Source organism: Hyposmocoma kahamanoa, unplaced genomic scaffold (genome assembly GCF_003589595.1).
Source record: "Hyposmocoma kahamanoa isolate Upper Pololo Valley unplaced genomic scaffold, ASM358959v1 62, whole genome shotgun sequence".
NCBI classification, from domain to species: Eukaryota; Metazoa; Arthropoda; class Insecta; order Lepidoptera; family Cosmopterigidae; genus Hyposmocoma; species Hyposmocoma kahamanoa.
This window is the reverse complement of record NW_020653850.1, coordinates 25512767-25532590: the sequence shown is the minus strand read 5'-3', so window position 1 is coordinate 25532590 and position 19824 is coordinate 25512767.

Below are 19824 nucleotides of genomic sequence, written 5' to 3'. Positions count from 1 at the left end.
TGGCGAAATAATTTGGCTTTAGCCGAACACCACGTGGTAGCTGTGACAGAAACATTTCTTGATAATTCTGTGGAGAATTCCGAACTGGAGCTTATTGACTGGAGTGTACTACGTCGAGGCAGAGCCACGCCGTGTGGTGGCGTTGCACTCGCTGCGAGGGCTCCCATTGTACTGCGTCGCCAGCGCGATTTCGAAACTGATACTGGTGAAGATCTTTGGGCCAGTTTCTCATGGCATGGTCATACTTGCTATATGTGCGTTGTGTACATCAAGCCTAGTGCAAATGATAGTGACTATATGACATTCTTTTGTAAATTAGAAAGCTTTATTGTAAACATAAAATCACCACTGTTGATCCTTGGTGATATCAATTTAAATAGTGCATCAGTCAATATTCGTAATTACTATTGTTATTTTTTATCTTTTTGTAGTCTGACTGACAAAAATGTTGTGGAAAATGCGAATGGAGGTATGTTAGATGTTGTGTTGGTGAAAGAGAGAGACAATATATGCTGTGTATGTGTTTGTGCGACTGACGGAATGGTCCCCCCTGATAAATATCACCCACCACTGGATATTGAGGTAGGAATCTCTCTGCATTACGAGTTGATCTTAAAAGACGTACTTCATTAGCTTACATTTCCTTTATGAAAGGTATCGAGCAAAATATACAGTGCAATCCTAACGAGTTTTGGCGTCACATCTCCGCATTGCGAAGTAGGGGTGGTTTCGATCCCAACATAACATTCGAAGGTAAGACCTGTTCGGGGGTTGAAGCAGCAAGTGCTTTCGCCAGCTTTTTTGCTAGTGTGTTTTTACCGGATGTCCCATTGCTTGATGCCAACAATCCTTATAGTGCGGATATTAGCTGCGACAGCAATTACATAAACATCTGTCCTTTTACGGCGGAGGACGTTCTGTATGGCATTAACGGGCTGATGCCAAAGAGCGCTGTTGGGCCAGATAACGTTCCTTCCATAGTTGTGAAACAGGCGAAGAAAGATTTATGCGTTCCCCTCTGCCATATATTTAATTTGGCATTGATGGCCGGTAAATATCCACCACAGTGGAAATTGTCGAGGGTTAGTCCAATACCCAAGACCTCGGATAAGTCCAAAGTGGAGAATTATCGCCCCATCGCAGTTCTGTCGGCCCCGGCAAAGGTGTTGGAGAGAGTAATCCACCATCAAATCTATGCTCAGGTGAATAGGTTTCTTTGCAACGAGCAGCATGGTTTCGGACCCAAAAGATCAGTTGAGACCAACTTATTAACCGTGGTAGACTTTATCTCGAAGGTTTTAGATCGTGGGTCACAAGTGGACGTTCTATATTTTGACTTCCGGAAGGCGTTTGATAGGGTCAATAACGACATTTTGCTGGAAAAACTTGGGAAAATAGGCTTTTCTCCGCGCCTACTTCGCCTACTCGCAGATTATCTTCGCGATCGTCAACAATATGTCAGGCTGGGTTTGTATGAATCTAGTCCATATCATACGCGTTCCGGCGTAAGTCAAGGTTCTATACTTGGCCCTCTCCTATTCTTACTCATGGTGAACGATCTCCCTAATGTTCTCAGCCACGCACAATGTTTGCTCTACGCTGATGACCTGAAGCTCGTCCTGGAGATCAAATCGGTGGAGGATTGCATAGCTCTCCAGCGCGACGTCGATTCGGTACACCAATGGAGATTAGAGAACGCTATGGAATTTAACACTGATAAGTGTCATGTAATGACTTTCACTCGGGTAAGGCATCTGATAACTTATGCCTACAATATAGATGGAGATAGCGTAACTCAATTGACCACCATAAAAGATTTGGGTGTAGTTTTCGATCGGAGGTTAACGTTTCATGACCACATCGAAGCTCTTGCCAAGGAGTCTTTTTGGCGTTTAGGGTTCATCCTTAGAAACTGTAAGGATTTTGAAAGTGTCTCCGTGATCAAACTTCTTTACAATGCATTAGTGCGAAGTAAATTGGAGAGCTCCATGTGTACATATATAAAATAAATAAATAAAAAAATATATAGTTGGCAGGCATGTACAAATGATCTGACAGCGTTTCTTAGGCCCAGTATCCAGAATTGTTGACGAAGTTCATTAATGACTGTCTCAGTGTTAGTGTGAGCGAACTTCCCGTGGAAATGGCGAATCAATAGGCGTACAGCTCGGTGTGGGCTGTCCAACAAAATAGGGTGCACAAAGTCATCTTACAGGAGCCAGGCTCACGAGGCGATTGGATGAGGGTATAGGACGACCGGGGATAGTATAAAATTAGGGGAGAGTATAAAATTAGGTGAAACCCTACCCCTCCCCTAACCCCTAACCCTCATGATGCATGCGGCAATGAATTGATGGCTCTTGCAGTTGCCCGTACCATTCTAAGCCAGGGGCTGAAACGAGATGGGTCTACAACTACCGGCACGGGTAACTCACTTGCGTCATTGTGGTTACAAAGGTCTGTACAAGGTAATGAGGTCGAGCTCGGTACTCGGTGCACTTGGCTGTTTTTTTACTACTAGTACTTGGCTGAATAACACGGTTCATGAAGAGTACTCAGTTAAAATAAAGCATTACAGCTATAGACATAAAAAAGTAAAACCAACAATATTATTGAAAATAATCAAAAGATATTTATTACTACAAATTTTAGACAATTGCAACAATTTGTAGCAAAATAAAGAAGTATCAATATTTGTAGTAAAGTAAAGAAGTTTACATTATTAACATTTAAAATTTAACAAAGGCAAGTTAAGATGTAGGAATACAAGGCTTTCTGCGCATTCAGGTAATAGTATGTTCCTTTTTTCTTCATACACATTACCCGCTTCAGAAAATAACCACTCGCTATACACAGTGCTTGCAGGTGCACAGAAAAACACTCATGCTCACTGTGCCCCAGTTTTGGATATCTTATTTTATGCCGTGCTCACCATCGGAAAGAACTGTTCTTGCAACAATAAGATTGACATATCGGTCTAATTTTAGAGCAATGGGACTTTTAGGACCATCGCTTTCCAGTTGTAATGAACCGAGTAACTCGGCCGAGTACTCGGCTCGGCAAATGTAAAACCGAGTAGTATTCGGTACTCGGTAAAACTTGTACTAGGCGCATCTCTAATAAGAACTAATAAGTTTTAATAGTGACAAAATTGACGCACCATCTGTCTTGAGCAGTTGGTCGCTGTGCGTTACTTCGCTGTCGTCCGCGTCGATGTCACAGGCGTTGTCGGCGTAAGCTGGAAAAAGCGACATTTCGAGTTTGCCGACGCTGCCGCTTTTCAACTTCGTAATTTAGCCAAAAGGCCTACTCTATTTCTCTAACAATACACAAACAATACAAAACACTGTTATGACAAGTTCCGGTAATTATTTAATTATTAATAATATTAAAAAGTTGTAAAATAACACATAGTAAACGTATTCATTGTTATTCCAATCACAAAAATGGTTTATTCAATTATTCGAACTATGTGCAATTAGAGCAATGTTGACGGGTTCCCGTGGCTGATATGCATAACGTATCAGTATGTTTATTTTACTCTCTGCTGATATGTTTACGAATACGAATCACAAATTAGAAAGATATATTCTAAGTACGAGTACGAATCACAATGACATAACGAATGTCACAACTAGAGATGTGTAAGTAATGTGAGTAATATTACAAAGGTGATATCACACGTCAGGGTACTGTGATATCACGCATCACTTTGGAAAAATATGCATTACTTATAACATTACCCATTACATAGACCATTTCGGGGCGCTCTGGGCGTTTCCCAATATGAACTCATCGACCTACCAATAGATGGACGTCGGGTTCGCGCTAAAAAGTGTCCGCACCTGTAGGGCGTTAAAATCGCATACAGAGCGTCAATCGCGCAACAGACTTCGTTTGTTCGACTGACAGCGCGGTTGTCAATCATGCAGTACCAATAATAATAACTTGTAAAAATTATTGCAGTAAAGTGTAAAAATAGGATTTTGTATCATATTTTCACTAAACGAATATATTGTATTATCATAGTTATCATTTAAAAGTGTTATTTTGTACAGTTTTATAGTATTTAATTTATATATAAATGACAAAAGCACACAAAATAATCAAATAGCTAACTGTCCTTTTTCTAAACATTGGATGCGCAAAAGATGGAAAAAGACTTATTGCGTCAGTTTCAAGAACCATAAATAAACTTCTTGGTCATTTTCAATTCTTCGAACCACAAGCGATTGAAATATTTAGAACAAAGAAACTATAGAGTCGCTTTGATTTTATTCTTATTTTTAAAATGATTTTTTTTATTAGGCGTTCGCATTAACTAACAAAATATTGTTGTACTCGTTTTACGGCCTGGGATTACCTATCAGAAATCAGAAAATACATTTGCCCGAAATAACATTAGCTCGAATTTTCATAACGTCAAATGTATTTTTTTAGGACGATTACAAAACAAAAGCTAATAATTTTAGCTTTGTGAAAAGCATCAAAATTACTCGAAAGCGTAACGGTTTTATTACGAATCAGTTTTCAGAATTACGGATATTTGAGTTTACATTTAGTTGGAATATCGGTACATTTCTTGTAGCACACGCTTTTTTTTACATTTGTAGTAATATTTGTATGTATGTAACTGCCCAACTCTTTTCCACATATCTATTCCACATAATAATATTTATAAAAATTAATTAATATTTACGAGAAAGGCTACTCCAATACTCTTATGTTCAAGTATTTTTCAGTCGAAGCTAAATATGGTGTTTTGAGCCCTTAAATTGTTGCAAGCAAAATTAGGCAGTACTGCAATGACGTTACAATTTAAATTAAATGTTTTAGTATTTAATATTTCGTTATATATCACTAGGTTTGTATAGGTTAACTTCGGATATTTTTTTCATGGTTTTTGTATTAGACCCGATGTCCATTTATTGGTAAGTCAATGTATGAACTAAATATAGTAAATATATGTATTAATAGCGCCACCCACCAAATTTTCGTCGTACTACTTGATAGAACATTGCTAACCGTGCCGTAGTGCGTATGCAATCACGCATGCAATGATGCAATCACGCGGGTAATGTGTGATGCTAACATCACTCCGTGATGCTAGCATCACACATCACTCCGTGATGCTAGCATCACACATTACCCGCGTGATGCATCGCTCGGAAACAGTACGCGCGTGATGCATTACCTGAAACAGTACGCGTGATGCTAGTATTACAGAGTGATGTTTATGATGCGTGATGCTTAGTGTAATGAGTGATGGTGATATTACGGAGTGATGTTTATTGTTGAAGTAATATATATAAGTGATGTTGTAACGGTAACATCACGGAGTGATGTTTGTTTATGAGACATCTCGTGTGTTAGTAATATTACGCGTAATGCAATGTTAATGCATCTAATTTGGAATATTGCAGTAGAACGATGTTTGTATTAGCACCCAAATTATTTAATAACTTACTAAATGGTGTAATCGAAATAAACCGTAGACAATTTAAACTGAATTTGTTAATCAATGCTTGATTAAATACAATATAAAAATATTTTGAATTTTTACTTGGTAATCTAGATTCACGCTAGATAAAACTTAAAACATATTTCTAGACGTAAACATAACCACCACTAGTTGATTTTTTTCGAAAAATTACCCAACAGTCAGTATATCTCATGCCTCGTTCTCATGCCGCGTTCTCACATTCGTGCGATAGGCGATGCGAATAGCGATGCGATGCACGATACGCATGTGTAAACGGTCACTTCGCTATCGCGAAGTTAGGCACGAGTAGCGTCGCGAAGTTAGATACGACAGGCGACGCGAATACTTTTTTTTTCTTGTTTCCAATTTTTGATAATTCTTCCAATACTTTCTTCCTTTTTGAGACTTCAGGATATCATTGTCGTCGCAGTTGTTGTTGTTGTGGAAATGAAGAAGCTTTATATTATACAATTGTATTATATTATATACTATATAACATAAATTATATTTATATTGTTTGTTATTGAGTGCAGCGAATACATTTTGAGAATCATTACTGTACTGAACAGTACTGGTGGTGGCGCCACTGCAACAAACTGCCAAATTTGAACGCTCCGCGTATTTTAATTGTTTTAAATTGTTTAAACATTCGAAAGTTTATTAAACCTTAAATAATATTTAAATCTGTGACAAAATTATTCAGTGTTTGTGAAATACGTGAAAAAAAAAAACAACTAACAATGGCTCCACCATCGAAAGCAGCCCTTGACAGGTTAGTAGAAGTTATTTCAAATTTGGAAGTAAAAGTCAATGATTTGAATATCAAATTAGATCTATGCTATGACACTATTAAAACTCAAAACACATACATAGCAAAACAGGATGAAAAATTATCAAAATTATTGACAAAAATTGACAGTTTGAAAATCTCAACCGACACGACTACCAACAGACGCAAAAACAAGCGTAAAATCAAGTCAATTACCTCACATGACTGTAGCACAATACAGCAGCAACACACTTCCACTGTCACAAACATCATGTCCAGTATTCCACAGAGACTTAGTGTTCCACTGACCCTAGATGATTCCGGCCCTCACGGAATTACTATAATTCAGCAAACGCCTGACAAAACCAATCACAACCACTCCACTGCAAACCACAAGTCACATAATATATCAACTCCACATACATCAACCCCTGACACCAGAGAGGTTCATCTTATTAACACCACTAGACCTCTCAACAAAAAGACAATCGAACCGGTGTTAGGAGGCTTGCGAGCGGCACCACCACGCATTGGTACGCTACACTTATTTAATTTTAGCGTCGACACCACATCCAGCAGCATCTAAAATCTCGGCTGCGAATTAGTGGAGTATGCTGTGAGCGGCTGCCGACACGCGGAGAGTACGCGTCCTTTAAATTAGAGGTGCCAGCCAACAAAGTCCAATTTATACGAGATCCTGGATTATGGCCCGCCGGAGTATCAATTAGAAAGTTCAATACGATCACTCCAAAAAACTTAAAACACACGCGCGGCACGATCAGGAATAACCTCAAAACCAAGACACAAATCGAACATAACGATCTTACACCAAAATGTACGTTCTATTACTGGTAAAACGGGACTATTGAACATAATTTTAAACACACACGAACCTGACATACTTGTATGTTCTGAAACCTGGTGCAAAAACAATGAAGTACTACGCGTGAAGTTATCTGGGTACGAGCTCGCAAATTACTACTGTCGCCCGCGCATCAACCACGGCGGTGTAGCTATGTTTACAAAGCCAGGAATCTTATTTAAACAAAGAACGGACCTACAGAGTATTGGTGTTGAATATCATTGTGAAATTTGTGTAATTGAACTGTATTCGGAAAATATTGTTATTGTGGGTATTTATAGAACTGGAAACGGAGATTTTAAACAATTTCTATATTCAATAGAAAAATTATTGTCAACAATATTTGACGAAAATAAAAGGTTAATTTTGGTCGGCGACATAAACGTAGATTATTTAACCGACAACTCGGACAGGCGATGCCTAGACGACCTATTGAGTTGTTATAACACAAAAAATATTGTCGATTTTCCTACACGCGAATGTGACACTTGTAGCACTTCTTTGGACTGTGGGATAGTTTCGAGCGATGACTGTAATTACATAACCGTTTCTCCTTTAGATACGCCGATAAGCGACCACAACGCACAGCTATTCGTATTACCTGTTACGCAACACAAAAATGTAAACAAATTTGTACATCGACGTATCTTTGCAGAGGAGTCTATTAATTTATTTTATATGGACATTTATAATTATGATTGGAGTTTCATTCATGTGACTGATATTAATATTAATGAAAAATTTAGTTCATTGATAAGAATATTAACTTATTATATTAATATTCATTTTCCTATTAAAAAAATATCTTTAAAGAGGAATGCTATTCCATGGATGAGTGAAGAACTTAACCACCACATTGCAATGTATAATAATTTCTGCTCAATGAAACACCAATTTCCACATGATAATGTTTTAAATAAATGTCTCCAACATCATTCAAATTTAATAAAATCTATGAGTTTGCGTGATCGTCGTCTATTTAATGATAATAAGATGATGTCTACTAAAAACTCGAGTAAGGTAATGTGGCAGATTGTGAACGATGAGGTTTCAACTAGGAATCACCAACAAAACGTTCGACTGACTCACAAGGGAGACATTGTGCCTGTAGACATGATACCTGACTACTTCAATGATTATTTTCTTACAATAACTTCAAAATTACATCTACACAATAATAAAGAAAAATCAATGTCATTTTTAAGAAAATGCGTGGGTGAATGCGATGTTCCTCAGTACAGCCTTCCAACTGTCACTCGTGACTCGTTGGAGGGGGTAGTGAGGGGTATGTGGCATATTTCAAAAACGCTGGACATATACGATATATCTATACATATATTAATGTCGGTGTGGCCAGTGATTGGAGACATACTCGTTATTTTAATAAATGAAATGTTTAGAGAAGGTATATATCCTGATATTTTAAAAAGTACTCGTGTATGTCCAGTGTTTAAGGGGAAGGGGGACGTGACCCATGTTGAAAGCCACAGACCGATAACCATAGTTCCGAATATATCAAAAATAATAGAATCTATTATATCAACAAGTATTATGGATCATTTCGAAATGAACGATTTGTTATCAGATAGACAATATGCTTATAGGAAAGGTAAATCCACCGTAGTTGCAGCACAAAATATAGTAGATTCTATTATTACCAGTATAGATGATAAGTATAAAACTGCAGGCATTTTTTGTGACCTAACAAAGGCGTTCGATGTAATTGAAAATGATTTATTAATTCAAAAGTTAGCTGTGTATGGCGTCAACGGAGTCGCCCATAACCTATTAAAGTCTTTTTTATCAAACAGACGGCAAACGGTTCAGGTCAGTACAAACGGTACAACAACTAGGTCAGCGGCTGGTGACGTCACCATTGGCATCCCACAAGGATCCGCCCTAGGTAATACACTATTCCTGGCATTCATCAATGATCTGCCATACTTTATATCAGGGGGTCTTGTGGTTCTATTTGCGGACGATACAACCGTTATAGTGTGTGCTAAAACCTACAACGAGTTGGAAGAAAAATTAGCCTGCACGTATGAGCAGCTGTGTGAGTGGTTCTCTGCGAATGGACTTATTCTTAACGAATCGAAGTCAAACCTTATGTTGTTCTCAGGAAGAAATTCTATAACAAAGCCAATTATCACCTCCATTGTTCCATTATGTAACACCTGTAAATTCTTGGGTTTAACGCTAGACTCAAATTTGAACTGGAAGTCACATATACAAACTCTATGTCAAAAACTTGGAAGTGCTGCATACGCACTGAGGAAACTGCGTCCTCTTGTCTCCAATGTGGTATTGAGGCAGACGTATTATGCATATTTTCATTCGTTGATGTCTTATGGCATCACACTGTGGGGTAATTCAACTGAGTCGATTAGGGTATTTATTCTTCAAAAACAATAGTAGGCATAAAAAAGGGTCAGACCTGCAGAAACCTTTTTAAGAAATACAATATAATGACCATGTACTCACAATATATTTATGATATAATAGTTTATGCGCGTCAAAACTTGGCCACTTACGAGCGACGTACGGGCGGAGGCCGAGCGTTACGAAACGCAGGAACACTAAAATCCGTTGCCCACCGTACCGAACTGGCAACTAGAAATCCGCGGGTAATAGGTCCCCGATTCTACGAACATCTACCCACAGACCTGAAAAGTGTTAGAAACGATGAAACGTTTTGTACCCGACTAAAAATCCTTTTATTGGATATTGAATTGTACAGTGTCGATGAGTTTATTTTGAAACAATTTTAATTTTATTTTATTCGACAAGCAGTAGTTATACTACTTTATTTTATATTCATTATTATTATTATTATTATTATTATTATTATTTTGTTACTGACGATCATAGTTATCCCTTGACATTGTATTTCCAATTGTAATATTGTGACATTGATAACATGAAATAAACGATTCTATTCTATTCTATTCTATTAAAGATAATTATATTAACAACTTCGAGAATATTTACATAAAGTAATGCTTGGAAAATAGCATAACACTCCGCTGTGTTATGCTATATATTATGATATATATAAAAATACTACAATAGTTGTTAATCTTGAAGCATTTTTAGTCACAGTATCTTCAGTCTTTGAACCATCTGTATACATAGTATATAGAGACTTGTTTTCAAGAAATTGTAGTAGCTCACGTTGGTTGTCAACTTTTTGAATAAGTAGTGTTGCCACGTTGCCCAAGGAGGGAGTAATTAAACTTTAAGTAAAAAAGTTGCTAGATTTCAAGAAATTAATTCTGGGTAAAATTGCCTAAAGTGGCTGAACAAAAATATAATTATGGGATTGCGTATTTAAATACATATTTTTCTTAATTTTACAAATTATAAATCGAAAATTATCATCAATATCAATCAAATCATTGTCATCTTGTGATATTTAAGGTTAAGCTTTATTTTCGTATTTTTCCAATTTTTTACTTTTCTTACGAAAAGAGCTAAAAGATTTAACTATAAAATATTTTGTTTTGTACCTAACAATTTCGTAAATCTGAATAAATCTATATAGCTAAAAACTGGCTACAGTGGCAACGTTTTTACTCCCTTTGTAATAAGTTTCAATTCCATTCAAAAAGTTGATTTTGTATTTAATGTAATTTTGTTTGTTACTTATTTAATGCGAATCTTTGGATTGTTAAAATAGGAATAAAGTGTAATGTAATTATATTTCTAGTAGAATACATAAAGTAGATTATACATAAGTATAAAATACCAACTCTTCCTATAATAAAACAAATATACAAAAACATTTTACTTTGTTCATAAATAGGTTTATAATAGCTGCTGCAGATTTTTTTCATCCGCCCTTTCTAGTAATAAGCACCTACGACCCTTGTGAGTGAGCAAAGAAAGTCATCCTATTTCATTCGCTCCCATCGCCGAAATGGCCCGATTTGAAGAGAACTACAACGAGTGGCGCGCGCAGTCACCACGGAACGGATATCGCGCATTGTATCCAATAGGTATGTCCTGATGTGAGTGACGGGGATAGCTATTGGAACGGAGGAACACCTATGTGACTTTGGAACGTCGTTCCTTCGGAACGAGTCACGGTGATACTATTTGACGGTGGATCATCGTGATTTTTTCATCGTGACGTTATTTATCACCCACCTCTAGTTCAGTCATGATATAATATTAAATTTCACATATTTAGAGTTACAGCACTATTGTAATAGCAGTGCGATATAATAATATGTATCCTTAATTTTTTTTCCATCTTTTATGGTTATAATAATATCGAAAAAAACTGCAAATAATGCAATAAGTTGTCTAAATGAAAAAAATGTAATTGTAAATGAGATATACTTTCTCTAGCAGATCGCCCCTTTCTGAAACCAAACTGATTAGAAGGTAAGATATTATTGTGTTCTTTAAAGAATTCTAATCTCTGTTTTAAAAGTTGCTCGAATATTTTCCCCATACAAGATGTTAAAGTTATTGGCCTATAAGATTCATAATTATCCTTATCCTTTGTCAGGTTTTAGAGCAGGAATGAGATAATCTGTTTTCCACTGTGTTGGTATTAAATCTTTAGCCCATAGAGAATTATAAATATTCTGTATTACTTTTGTAGCATTTTTACTGACATACCTTAGCATATGGAATAACGTCGAGTCCACAAGCTGTATGTCTTCGTCGAGATATTGCTGCATTAAACTCCCCTAATGTAAACTGGTTTGTTAAGTATGCAGAGTGAGAAGTTGATGTAAACTGTTTAGATTCAAAGGAGACTCTGCGGTGTCTGGTGTATATTTATTTAGAAAATTGTTGATTAGGTCTATGTTGGTTGTTACATTAATGCATTTGGGTTTCTTATTAAATTTTCTCATCATAGACCAGATATATGATGAAGGAGTTGTTCTGTTAAATGTTTCAGTTAAAGAATACCAACTCAATTTTCTCTCATCATTCAAAATAAGTTTCCTTTGTGCTTGTTTTTGCTTAAAAGTTAAGTAATTTACTTCACTTGGATCTGCTTTAAAGTGTAAGTAAGCCTGTTTGGCAACTTTTACAGTATTTGCACAGTTTTGATTCCACCAAGGCAAAGGAATTATTTGTTTTTTAGGCTTTGTCAAGATGTGATTTATATTGAAAGTGTACATTTGTGTGGAACTAATGTAGATTGCTCTGCAGCCACATTAATAATGGCAGTTAATTCAGAATACAATTTTAATAAATTACGAAGGTCAAAGTTATGATTTAATATCAAACTATCATAATATAAACCTTTGCATATTTTTTAAAATCAATGTTTCTACAATTTAAATGATGAGGAAAAGGTATATTTTTTTTTATCATTAGGTACAGAATCATGACAATTGTTGTGAATTAATATTTTTGTTATTACAGGTAAATGAAAGCTACCAAGTTGGTCATCAGTTACCATCCAGTCAGAATTAAGAGCCAAAGATGGCGAAACAATGGTTAAGTCCAAAGCATTGGTCTGCCAAATGTGAGAGCCAACAGTTGTAGGATGTCCACTATTAAGAATGACCAAATCGTTTTCATGTGAACTTTCATAGACGTCACAACCTCTAGCATCAGTAGAGGAACATCCCCAGAGCAGGTTGTGGGCATTACGTCAGGAATACCGCAGATGAGATTATGTAACTTTCTCTTTGAAAACTGAGGAGTGCAATTACCTGGACTGTATAAGCTTATTACAGATGATTCTTTATTACAATATTTTAATCTAATACCAATATTTTGAAGTGAAACATCATATTCTGTTTGTATACTAGTGTAATTTAATTTAGTATGTATGAGTATGGCTACACGCTACACCATTATGAGTGTTGCCTGCATGTAATCTAACCATGTTATATTCTTTAAATCGTATTTTATGATATGGTTTTAGCCATGTCTCACAAATTACTGCAATGTGAATAAAGTTGTCATACAGAAATTTTGAAAAAATATGTCGATGGCACATTAAGCTCTGAGCATTCCATTGAACTATATTTAGACTGTCCATTAAATTGCTGGGATATTATGTTTTTCTACATTGAATGTGAGGACATTTTGATGGATTTGAAAGTGATTTCTTTTTGATTCTATTTATTGAGAGATATTAATTTAACTATTGAATTTAGTAAAATGTCTAAAATTTTATCTGAATTGAGAAGGGATGTAAATTGATCTGTTTGCGATTCTTTTTTATGTAAGGATGGAAATGACTTTTCATTGATTACTGTAGAATATGCTCTTTTTTGAAATTATGTATTTATTTATTATTAATAGGCGAGCAGCTTGAAGCTGATATGCCTTTATCAAAGCTGTGTTGAATTTTTATGAAGTCCACAAATTCACAAATAGTTCTGAATCTTTTTGTTAAAATCCACAAAACACTAGAACTTAAAGACCTGGAAGACACAAATTCTTCTTTTTGAACCAGCTGTCCAGCCGGTTTTTGAAAGCGTTCACAGCTAGCTAGCATTAAGCACGTCCTCAGGCAACCTGTTCCACTTTGAAACCACTCTGTTGCCGAGGTTGTGGTAGGCAGTGTTGGTGAGTGATGACCTTCGGACAATTTTCATGTTGTGACCACTGACATTCCTGGAGTATACTGTTCTTTCGAAGTAGTTGTGAAGGTCTGGAAGATTGTAGAACCCATTAAGAATTTTAAAAGTTTCAATTAGATCACCCCATATACCCTTCTTTCTTCAAGAGTAGTGAGGCCCAATGATTTCAATCTGTCCTCATACGATTTACGACGTAGAGCCTGAGGTATTTTGGTGGCTCTCCTTTGTATGCTTTCCAATAGATCAATATCCTTCCGAAAGTACGGACTCCTGACTTGGAATCCATATTCAAGCATTGGCCTAATATGTATTGTAAATCTTAATAAATACTTCACCAGTCATCCTTTGAAAAGATCTCCATGTGACATATATAAAAGAGTTTGCCTTTTTTACCATGGTACCAATGTGTTCTTCCCATTTTAAATTTGAAGTTATGGTCATTTTCAGATAACTACATTTTGAAATGTTAAGTCTGATGATCCAGTCTTTAGTCCAGTTATGAATGCGGTCAATGTCATCTTGCAGTTGCCCAGATTTTAGTAAAGGGTTGGCAAAAAACTTACCATCGTCTGCGAAGAAGGCTGATTGGCACTCTATGAGTTTCACCAACTCGGTAATAAAGGGCCCAACAAGGTGAGGAGCGAGAACTGATCCCTGAGGAACACCACTAAGCACAGGTTTCGGTTGTGATAGAGAGTTGCCAACTCGGACTTGAAAAGTTCGGCCAGTGAAATAACTTTCAATCCACTTGAGTAGTTTGCCACGTAAGCCAAAATGCTCAATTTTCATTAATAAACGTTGGTGAGGAACTTTATCGAACGCGCGCTCAAAATCTAAGTAAACAACATCAACTGGACTTTTTTGTCTACATCATTACACCAACTATGGACACATGCTAATAGATTAGTAATAGTAGATCCCTTTTCCACAAAGCAATGTTGTTTAACTGAAACGATACATTCTCTGTTTAAGAACCGAGTTATGTGACAACCTATGATTTTCTCCATTATTTTCACCACAATACTTGTGAGGCTAATGGGCCGAAAGTTCTCCGCTATGGTTTTATCACCTTTCTTATAAATAGGGGAAAAAACCTTGACACAGTTCTTGAGGATACACCCAGGAAGTTGGTCTGGGCCATGAGCGGAATGAACGTTCAGATTCAAAATTGTCTTTTCAACCTCCTCTGGTGAGAATACAATATCCCTTAGGCTTTGTTCAACACGGGCTATTGTTATGCTGGTATTCTGGTTAATTCCTGGCTCAGTCGAGTAAGCCAATTCAAATTCTTCAGCGAATACATCTGCAATGTCACTTGGTTTTGTTACAAAATCTCCATTGCGGTTTCAAACTGCTGGTGGAATACTTACATTACAAGTGCTGCACCTTTTTATGTGAGAGTAGAAAGCCTTTACACCATAATCAAGACTCTTACTCTCATAGTTGAATCTCTGTTTTTAACTAAGGCTACACATCCATTATTTGCTTCACGAAACATCTCGTAATCATTTTCAGTTTTTGATGGCCTATATTATGTGCGTGTGTATAAATTATTACACATAAAAATCTCACAAAACATGTTTTAATGCAATGTAATGTAACATACAGGTTTATTTTATAATTCACGCAGTGACGGTGTGACCTCCTTACACACCGTCAGCTCACCTTTTTGTATCGCCTCTCTCCGCCTGTATCCTATCATTTTTTCTTTTACTTGTATTTAAATTTGAATTGGTACATCTTCCTTCGCTTTCTCATTTTGTTTCGTACCTCGGTCACTCCCTGCTCGACCGCCACAACAGTCGGATCTGTTTCAAATTCCATCGCGTATAATCGCAAATTTTGGGTCTTTACTACGTTTATAATCGTCATTAAATAAGCTAAATCATATGTAATAATCTATAACAGTCTACAGCCTTCATGTACCTACCTAAGATTACGTATCTGTAATTCAGTTACTCGGCCCATTTAGGGGTAAGTGCCTTAATATCGTAAATAATGTCATAAAGTGTAGGGAGTGTTTTATACTATTGTACCTGTTTTTTACATTTACCTTTTTATTGTTACAGCCTTACGTTTTACATTACTTCTTTTAATAAATTTTGTGGACCGGAAGTTTCCCGTTTCATTGCCGTGATCCTGATCACGGTTGTTAGGGTTACAACTCTCAACGCTAAACAAAACTTCAAACGATATTTCTAAACGTAGAACATAATTATACTATGAGAATTCGAAATTATATTGCGACACTGTCGTAGAACAAAGACGGATGTGATAATACAAAGAAATCGTTATTTTTGCAAAATTAGCTTCTGTGATCAATAATATGTCGATACCAGAAAGAAAAAGTAAAATATTCCAGTTAATTCCCGAGATATTCAATTGAACAAAGTCGCTTTTGAAAATCGTGGGGCCATGTTCGATGGGAAGCGGTCGTATAAGCCCAACAAAACTTGTCACGTTCTAATACCGTATTGTTACTTTATCAATGTCGTTTTTCTAATCTTCTAAACCAAAGTAATTTAAAAAAAGTCTCGGTCACAAAAAATAATAAATTTAATTTTAAATAACGAAGAAATAAGCGAGCACTTTGCGGAGGACTCCAGTGTTTTAAATATTTCACACTAAAATACACTTTGTACCGGTAAGTAATTTTATAATTATTATTACGAAATATTCAAATCCTGTGTCGTATGTTAAGAACCGACTTTGTTGTACGTACTATTCTTATAGTGAATTTATTTGTTAAAATATTATTTTAATGTTGTTTTCTTGATGTAATTTATTCACATACTTTATTTACTTATTTCAAAGAATTCGATTTTTTGCTGTCGCATGTCTTAAAGTTCCGTTTTTCTTCCAAATTTATTTTGAATTTAAAAGTGGATTGTGCACATACGACGTTGTACACCGAAGTTTTATTACATTTGTCATGTAGCATATTGAGAACCGACCGTGTTCTTCGATATAATGTCACATACGCTTTTATTCAGCAAGTTTAAATGCTAATAAAACCTATATAACTTACCCGATTTTTTCTACTTTTATTTTTATTTTAGTTACATGTATCTTTAAATATTTTGGTACTTTCCAGGTCCTCACGATGAAAAACCCGAACCACCATTACCACCAGAGGCGGAAATCATAGCCAGTCAACTAAGCGAAATAGCGCAGGAAGTTATTACAGATAACGAAGATAAAAAAAAACAGAAACAGATTAGAATTTAGTTGAAGACTTGGCACCATTTGATATAGAAGATGCCAATACCAGATTTGAGGCTTCCCCACCTATGGTTATCGAGGAATTTGAAGACAATGTTCCGGGTACACCTAAATCACCCTTAAAAATTCTCACACCTATGCCTTCACTGACTAACAATCACAGGAACTACTACGACATATTTTGTGCAGTACATGACCACTGGAGAGAGGCATTACCATCTTCGCCTAGTACTATAAGTGGAGTAAGTTCTTTGTCTGAATCAGATACCAGTCCTGTGCCGTCTCCGGGGCGAAGGAAACGAAAACAGTGTAGGGATCATGGTCAGACGTCAAAAGAAAATGTCAAAAGTGTTTAACCAACCTAGGTAAAAAATACGTGTCGAAGAAGCGTAAAGTTGTCGATGAAAAGGATGAGCCATGTAAATGTCGATTCAAATGTGTCGGTAAAATTACTCATGAACAGACGCTAGATTGCTTTACAAGATTTTGGAGTCTATGTAACAAGGAAAAACAGTGGGTGTTTGTGATCAAGTTTACTCTTAAAGTCAGAAGCATCGATGCCTTAGTACAGATCAAACTAATTTGCGCAAATTTACTTGCAAGTACAGCTTGTCCGTACCGTCTACATCAGACACCTCTGCGAGTGACGTCGTTGCTGTATGTAAAACTATGTTTTTGAATACTCTGGCCATCAGTGAAAGGACTGTTTAAACAGCTTTCCAAAAATTCGATAGCGTTTCTGATGTAGAAATAGATAGACGACGTCGCCATTCTAGTCATAAGATTGTCATTGACAGAGAAATGGAACGAAGTGTTTGTGATCATGTCAATTCATTTGCCTCAATCGAGACTCATTACGTTAGGAAGTGATCGAACAAGCTTTATTCAGACGCTAATCTAAGCATTGGACGTATGTTTTTGCTATACAAAGAATGGTTTGATCCAACAAAATATGTTATGAGAGCTTCTACTGAGCGGCAATATAGGGATATTGTTTCCAAACACGTTAATTTAGAATTTTATGCACCTAAAAAAGAAATAAAAATTACTGTACTGAAAACAAGGTTGCATTGTATGTAACACATATTCGCAACAAAAACATAGCTCATAAATTAAAAAATAACGGCAAGGACGCAGCAATTCATTCTAAGGGTAAAATAATAACTGCAGTTTTTGACTTTCAGAAGGTGCTTTCTTGTCCTCAGGGTCAAATCAGTATATTTTATTATAGAAGAAATTTTTTGTGTTTTAACTTTACTATATTCGATATGGGTCACAAACAAGCTATTTGTTACATGTGCGACGAAACCATTTCAAAAAGGGGGCTAACGAAGTCAGCAGTTGCTTATTAGATTTTGTAAAGGAAAAAACTACTGATGGTGCTGATGAAATCAGATTTTGGTCGGACAATTGTGCCGGCCAGAATCGAAACAGAATTGTTTATTATTTTTATATGTATGTTGCATTTATTCTATATTCTAACAGTTTGTATAAAATACCAAAAGATAAATATAATGATCTTATTCATATGTGCCACACTGGAGTAATTATTTCTGAACATAGCAACTATTTCAAATCTCTACTATTTGATATCTAATCATGATCCCAATAACAATGATAGTGGGGATGACGAGTAGTTAATTTATACTATTTCCATTCCAATATAATGATTTTTCCTTTATTTCCATTTTCATGTTGGTTTAACGACATTTCAAATTTATTATGATTTCACAATTTTATTCTGACCAAAAATTTCGTTCTGTTTAGGATAAGATCTAAGAAATTTTGGATTTTGGCAATTTTAAATTTTCTGAGAAATTACTTGTAGCTACCATCATTTTTGCTTATAATTGTGAATAATATTTACGGATGAAAAACGATTAGAAGTTTAGTATTTTTAGTTATTATTATTTTTGGAAATATTTTTTTTCATTAGTAGTCTAACTGAAATAAATATTACCATTTTCGTTATTTAGTATACATAAAAGTGTTTCGACAAGTTCCAAGATAAAAACGTAGATTTAAGTTTTTTTAAAAGTATGTACTATAATTGTTTTGCTTCAAATTACTTATATCTAATTAATAAAATTTAAGACGGCACAGAGAACAAGTGACTAGAAGTTTAGTGTGTGGAAATTTTTTATTTTTTTTTTCTTATTTTTAAGTAAATATTTTTTTCTAAATCTTGTAATTTTGAATATGTACTCGTAAGTCGAAAATCATGTTTCTAGAGAAAATAGTAGAATACAAAAGTTACTCAAAGTAACTATCGATAATTTGATGCAAATTGAAATGTCTCATTGATCTCGACTTTGTTACAGATTGTTTTTCGTTAGTCTTAAATTTTATTAATTAATAATTTTGATTGCTGCTTTGCTACAATTAATAATAATGCTTAATTAATAATAATCTTAATTACTTATAATGACTTGTTATTCAGACTGACTGTCTTGTTACTATTGAGACTGATTAACGCCATAGTATTAAAATGAAACTTTTTAGCTAGAAACTTTAGTTACATTTCATGATCTCAGAAGTCACCAAATCTAAAGATATTCTTAGTAGTTATTTATTTGTTTGTACAATTTCGGCAAAAAAAAATTGTTGACTATATTTTCTCTTTTAGATAGCGCTTGTACTTAAAACAATAAAGATTTTTAAATATATATCTTTTTCTTTTTACCTAGTTTTAATATACGACATCGCATTCCATATGTAATTCCATAGAACAGTGTGACATGTATACATCGTTGTAGTACTTTACATAGAACAACGTCGCAAAAGTCACAACAAACATTCGAAGTTACGCGGTACAACGTCGGTTCATTATATACGAAAGCAAATTTTTCCAAGTATAATTTAAATTAAATAATTGTAATGTATTATAACCTTCAGTAAGAGACAAAAAGCTATTATTAAATAAATTTTC